The following is a 7290-nucleotide window of genomic DNA, read 5'->3' on the forward strand; positions in this document are numbered from 1 at the left end:
TTTATATGTTATCCACTCCCCTCTGCAATGCCTCGGCGATCGAGGGTATCGAAAATAAATAAATAAATACGCTGTGCGGTGTGTAAACATTGATAAGCGCAAGGCTAGACGGGTTGAAGGTTCCCCAAGCTAGACTTGGGCGAGAGGTATGAGAAAACATTAGGTGGCCTTCAAGGACATTTGAATGAATATTTTTTTAGTATGGCTCGTGGTTTGTTTCGGAATTTTTTTTTTGGAGGGGGGGGGGGGGTGCAGACAGAATAAAAGAATAGGATTGTATTAGCCTCCTTGGCGTAAAGCGGTGAAGTGTTCCTTAACGGCACGGTACGTCCAGGAACGCAACGTTCCGTTTTGTTCCTTGTATTATATAGTTATTTACTTCACAATACTTCAGGCCATATTGGCCCACGCAGGAGTGATCAGTCGCCCACTCGGCAACTGTGTCCAACTCTTTCTTCAGAAACTCACGGGCAAACCGTCCGTCGGCACCTCCCTTGGCTCTCCGCACTTGCCGCTGGAAATTATCCAGGGCTCGCAGGCCCGGCTCGTTTTGGCGACGCTTCTGGTTGCTCAAACGGGTTTGCTTCCTATCGCGAGCTGGAAACTCTGGATCTTCCGCCATTCGCTGTCGTTTAGTCGCCGCTTCGCCGGCGCGATACTCTGAATCGGCCCGAAGTCGTCCCATAGTAGCGGCACGCTGTCTTTCGCGCCGCGCTTCCTCTTCCTCGGGAGTGACGATCTTCTTCGGTCGCCCCCCTCCCTTCCGCAGCGATGTCGACGCGGCCGCGACGCGGGAGCCATGTATATATACTTTGCGGTTACTGACGTCACCACTTAGTTCCGCCTCTGCACAAATGTGGCGACCAATCCGCACTGCGTGGTGACGTCATGGCTAGGCAGGTGAAGCGATGCGGCGCGCGCGATGACGTCATGGCTCGGCTCCGCAGCTGTCGCGAGGCTCGGCGCAGCTGGTGCGAGGCGTTCCTAGGCGACGCATGTGACGCAATCGCTCGGCGAGGTTTTTCGGCGTACGATCTACGGACTAACTTCCGGTTTAAACAGCTTCGCTGTTAAAGATTGCCGCAGAACCCGCCTCACGATGACTGTCCATGGTAATGCGTCAGCATTGAAATATGGAGACACAACGTTCTGCCACCGTAGAAACGAGGTCTGCATCAGGGGTTTACTACAGCGGGACTCCCATTCCGCGCTTGCCTAAGAACACTCGGTGCCATCCAGCACCGCCGCCGCGAAGCTTACGCGTGGCCTCCGAAATACACGGCACGCCAGTGCGTGCAAACCACGGAGGAAGGAAAAACAGGAGGGAGCCTTACGTTACGCAGCCAGCCTTGGCCAGCGAACGCTTCGTGTAGCCAGCAGTGGTTGCCCAACACGTGACCTCTTGCGTCAAGATCACGGAGAATCGAGATTTGCCGAGACGTTTGGTTGCCGGTAGTTTGTATTCTGTGCGCGCTCGGCCGGCAGCTACTCACATGCAGGAAGGAAAAAGATTTTTCCTTGCTTTGTTTTTTTTCTTTTTTGTTTGTGTTTATGTCAAGAGTTTCAAATACTTTCGAATGGGTATTGAAAAAATATGTTGCAGTTTTGCTCGAAAGGCAAAGCATCAATTGCAATAGCAAATTAGTAGAGAGCTAGAAAGAGTAGGGATAGTGTTTTTATTAGCTGCATAAATTTGACACATTCGCTTACTAACTGAATTAACAAGCGTGGTGTCAGCGCGCACAAGCAAACATGTGTAGATCACACTCGATGGCCGCAGACAACCACTGTCAAAACGCTGGCGTGGGGAAGCGCGGCCGCCGCAGCGACGAAGGTTCGTGCGGTCTATCGCTTCAACGGAAAATATACGGCGTAACCACAGCGCACACAAAGGTCAGAAGCCGTGTGGAGATCGCTTGCAAGATACTGTGCGCGCGACAACACCGACAGCCCGTACGGGCGCAAAGTACAAGAACGCATTTCTTGGCAGAGTAGAAGTCGCCCCTCCCTCCCTCCCGCGCTGCCTTCCCGCTTTGCTCCTTTCGCGTGGGAGATTGCGTCACCAGTTCCCCTTGCACCCGGTTGCAAGATACGCATTTGGTGCCGCAGCACAGCGTCGCCCTCCTTTCTCCCATACCCCCACGGCCTTTCGCTCGACGGAAGTCGCGTTTGCTCTCCACCGTGCGTTCGCTCTCCGTGACTGCGCACGTCCGCCGCGCGCCTTCACTCGCACATACGGCGCGCGGCGACGATTTTATCGCCCATGGACTTTATAGGAAACCTCACGGCGACGGCGACGGTGACGGCAGAAATCCGCTTGAAGTGTCCATATAATTGCGATCGCAATAAAAAAATCAACCGCGAGTACGAAAACCTACCGCGCGCTCTTACGTATCCTCCGTGCTCTGACGTTTTCATCACGTGTTGGGCCACTGCAGTCGGCGACAATCGCGTTGTGGTATGCTCCCTCATATATTTTCCTTCCCCCATGATGCAATCGCTGAGAAACGCGCCATGCGGTAACCAGGGGGGGGGGGGGGAGGGGGGGAGCGGGATATTCTGTAAGAGTCCACCTAGTGGACTGCCTATAGCGGCTGTCGACGATTGGCTCCAGCGGCACAAGCAAGAAGCAGCCAGCCAGTCTCCTTCTCGCTCTTGCAGCTGGAGCCATGCGAGAATGAAAAACATATATAGCATACTTGATTAACTCAAGCAGGCTAGGTTACTATTTGACACGGCCACGTTTCGGAGGGGATACCAATAAATCATCATCGTCGTCGTCATGAGGCGACGATGATGATGAGAGCTAAAGGAGAGGTAATGGCAGTGTTACATCAGTACAGAAAGTATTCTGTATCTGGTGCTGCTATAGCCAGAAAGCTGTCAATGCCAGTGTAAGCGCAGCCCCGAAGCGAAGTCTCCGAAGTGCCACCTCCCCTCCGCGACTGAGCCCGCCAGGAAGGTCGGAACCACACGGAGGTATGAGTGCCCGGGTGGTGCGTCCAGAGACGTATTTTGCCGTGGCAGTTGTCCACAGGCATCGTCGGGAAACTGCGGCATTGGGTGAGATATATTGCGGGTAGGTGACTGGCAGTATCCGCCTCTAGGTAGAGCTGCACGTGGGGGGCTCAGTGGACACGTGTCGGAATAGAATCATTTTTCGCCAGCTGGTGGATGACATCTGATAGCGACGTGGCTCGAGAGTCACTGTAGCGACAAGGGTCGAGTGCTGCGCGACATTTACGAAACGCGTAAATACGGCGGCGAGTTCAACGCGACGCGCTGACGTCCCTGCTGCACGCGTGCATCTCTGTCTTGCTTCTAGTAGTTTCGGGCACACCAGGGCGGTGTGCGGCATGCCAGAATTTATGCTCGCGTCTGCATATCTTACAAGAGTGTCCTGTGTATCATGTGTACGACTGAGGCGAGCGAAGAGTGCCGTTGCTTGAGCGAGCGGCAAAGCGATAGAGACAGCCAAGTAGCTTGTTGACCCCACCGTGGACCAAGCGTTCTCGTGGTAGGGAGACTAAGTGCTGTGTATCCCATGTCACGAGCTACGCAGCAAAGCAGGAAAAACGTTGGCAGCTTGACGCGCGAGAACATAGTTGATGCAGCAGCTCATCAATCGTTCTGAGTTGGGCCTGTGCCTGTAAAGTTGGAACCGCAGTCGTGCTTGGCCTCCTGAATAAAGGACTCAATGTGGGCACATTCTGCCTTCGTGAGATCGTGCAACTGAGCTTGGTAGATGTGCCATTACACACTTGATAAGGGGGTGTGCCATGATGGTCCGCGCGCCGCGCAACTTTTGGGCGATCGTATGTATTAGATGTATCGTCTGTGCAGCGCGTTGCATTGCGCTCTTGGCCCATGTGGGTAATTATAGGGCATCGGCGCAAGGGCAAAGCCTTCTGGAACCTCATGGTGTGAGGTCAGCCATCCTTCTGCGTGTCCAACCAGGCGGACAGAAAATGTTCAGGTGCGAAAGAAAAGCATCGACGCACGCGCATGCAAGTCACGAGCGGGGAAGCTAATGTCTAATGTCTGACATAGTCGTATAGGGCTTACAGATGTCCATCGCCAGCATGGTTCCAATTCGGCGAGAGCGGCCTTCCACGAGAACCACATAGAGTAAAGCTGCCCGAGGCCATCTTCAGATCCCAAGCCAACAATGAATCCAGTTTGTGCAGTGTGGTACCAAGAGTATCGCTCAAGCCACCATGTGAGAGACCGGTGGCAAGCATTCGCTCCTTGAGCTTGCACAGCGTCAATGATAAAGGCCTGAGATGAGCGACATTGTCTGCAGGTCTGTCCGCATTCGATATATATAGAGAGAGAGTAGATTTTAATGAAGAGAAGGGAGGAGAGGTCGGCCTGGAGAGCGTGTCTCTAGATTGCTGCTCCTCACTGGGCTAAGGGGAAGTGGGAGATACAGGGGGAGGTAGGTGGCAGGTGATTATGATATCGTACAATGAGCTACTATTTGCACACGTTGTCCAATACGCGGTTGTGCACTTTTCACACACTACACGCAGGAGTAGTGTTGTCCACACAAAACGTCATCGCACAAACACATTTCGCGCACTGCACACTGCACAGGTCCTGGAGAGGACCGTCTAAGCCCGTCTCACACATAAAGTTAAAAAGTGATCTTATGGTGCGCTGGGCATGATCAACGCTTCTCCATGCGCCTAAAACCTTGGCTTCCGAAAAGGGGCGGGAGTCCAAACAGTCAACACTACGCTTTAGTGTCCTTCGTTAGGCCGCATATTGAGGGCACATGCAAAGTATGTGTTCTATTGTCTCGGGAGTGTGACAGACGCTACAATCAGTCGCATTCGATATAGCCAGTGCTTAAAGTCAGGGGGAGCTCAAGGGGGCCCGGCTCCACTTCCATTTATGAAAGAGGGGCTCGCCCCCCCCCCCCCCCCCCCCCCCCCCATGGCAGGTCAACTGTAGCTTGCGGCATCCATTCGATAAGCGCTGGAGGCGATTTTACTACCAGAAGTGCTCTGTACCGGGCAATTCTAACTCTCCAATTCTGGCATTATTGTTTTAATCGCGATGAATCGGTTGATGTGGCATGAGCAAAAACAGGAAAACGGGTATTGTTCTATTGCTGCAAGCATTACCCCGAGGCACTGCACACGACGGTCACCACCCTTGTTCGACTAAGCTTCTTCGCACAGCATGCTGCTTCATGAGCCACCTGAGCGTGAAGCTACCTGCTCGTGAGTTAATCAAGGTTCACCTTGGTTTCTTTAGGTTGCCAGTTAATTGTTATTTGTTTAGTTGTGCATTGTGGGTTCTGTGTTATACCGAAGACGGGTGAATTTTGTCCACTTTTGTAGATACGTAGGTTTAAAACCATAAAATATATTGTTGTAGCGCCTGAGGTTGTCAACGAAGCAAGAGAACTAATGTTCTGTGGTGCAGCTAGGCTTATTTGCTCTGAGCTAACATATTTTTAATCCTGTACTTCCCGTTTTATTTATTTTTAAACATTTCCAAAATGCCCATTTTTAAAGTGTTTCATCGAATCGGCATAATAAATAAATGCCAGAAGTACACTCAGAATAATATATTTATGTGCTGAACACATAAAAATTTGTTTAATCTTAAATAAAGTTGGCTTCACTACAACTGCTTGAAGTTGGCTTTGACAGCGTAAATAAAGTTTTAAAAATGTGAACGTCCCAAACACTCGGTAGCCTTTGAGATTTAGGATGAAGCCGACTGTCACGTATATATATATATATATATATATATATATATATCTACGGGCGCCCTATGAGGGCCTCCCCTTTACTGGGAGGCGACTTTAGGGTCTGGATATAGCCACCGCCTCCGTTTAGCGCCATGTATATGGGATAACGCCAGCACTCGACGCCTCACTCATGGCTTCCAGAAGCAATTCGAGAACATTTCCTTGTGTGGTTTCGTCAAGTTAGTAAGGGATGTCCTCAGGCAGCGTGCAGTATGCTGCTTGGCGTGGCCCATGGCAGCCAGAAATTCGGCCATGGTAAAAGGCGCCTGAACGCTGTCAATAACTTCGCGTGTAATTGTAGAGGTGGCACACCAACGTCGGTTGGGAGGGACACTCGCGCAGGAAACGTGACCGCAGCCCTCCCCCCTGGGGCTTTTCGGAGAGGACCCCTGTGGGAGACGAGGTCCATTTCCATGCCGCTACTCGCGCCACTGCAGTCAACACACATATACTCGTAACGAATCGGCTCATATGTATAGACATTTTACAGGAGCATACCCATGGGAACCGCCATATTTGCTTGGGCGACCTCTCCCGCCATTCAGCGCCTCCTCACTGGCGCTTGCTCGCTTTTTGCAATGGCCACGGCGGCGGTAGGCACGGTGCATAGAGTCGCTATTTCGGCCACCACGGTGAGCAGTGAGTGCGTAGTCAACATAAGACTTGGGCCAAAGCTGAAGAGGTAGTGTCATTTATCCATTCTGTCTTCCCTGCTACCTTAATAGAGTACAAGCTTAGCGGCTGACGGCGACAAATATAGCAGCCTAATGCCTGTTTTTACCCTTTATATCATGGTGGTTACAGCGGTAGAGTTGTAGAGCTGTTACTTCCGTACACCTGTTGTAGTCGTTAACTGTATGTGTAACTTCGTTGTAGCATAGGAGTGTTTGAACGCGCAGAAATTGCCTTTATGCGACCTGCTCCGACCACTGGGGTTGGTTCTAACGGCGTAATTTGTCGCCAGCGTTGGTCAAGTAACTCGGGAATGAATTTCTGATTACTTGCCACGCAGATTAAAATGCATTCGCATACGCGGGGACAAAAATATTCCCCAAGCGATCATTAGCCTGCTGTTTGATTCCTGGTGCATAAAGAAAACTCGCGATGCCCGCCTATTAATCCACGTTTTACTTCGGTGCTATGGAAACGAATTTGCTCCAGTACGTCAGTCGCGCTCGCTTGGGCAGGACTTAGCGCCGACCTGCATGCTTACCGAGGTTATTTCGCGATATTTTGTGCCACTGGTGGCTCGGTAGCAGCAACGCAGTGCTGTTGCTGCAGGTGGTGTTAGCCTGGAAATCAAATGCCTTTAACTGGCCTGGAAATCAAATGCCTTTAACTGGATATCCAGCGCTGGCGATAGAGCTTGCTGTGCTCGCCTTGTGGAAAGGTGTGCATGACGAACGGTCGCAAACACGGGCACTCATTGTGCAGCTGATGTGGACGAACCTTGCACACAGTCTGATCTCACACATTCAAGTCTTTGTCACAGTTCCTTGCAGTCCACGACGAAGCATGTCTTCCCT

Source organism: Dermacentor silvarum, chromosome 11 (assembly GCF_013339745.2).
Source record: "Dermacentor silvarum isolate Dsil-2018 chromosome 11, BIME_Dsil_1.4, whole genome shotgun sequence".
NCBI lineage: Eukaryota > Metazoa > Arthropoda > Arachnida > Ixodida > Ixodidae > Dermacentor > Dermacentor silvarum.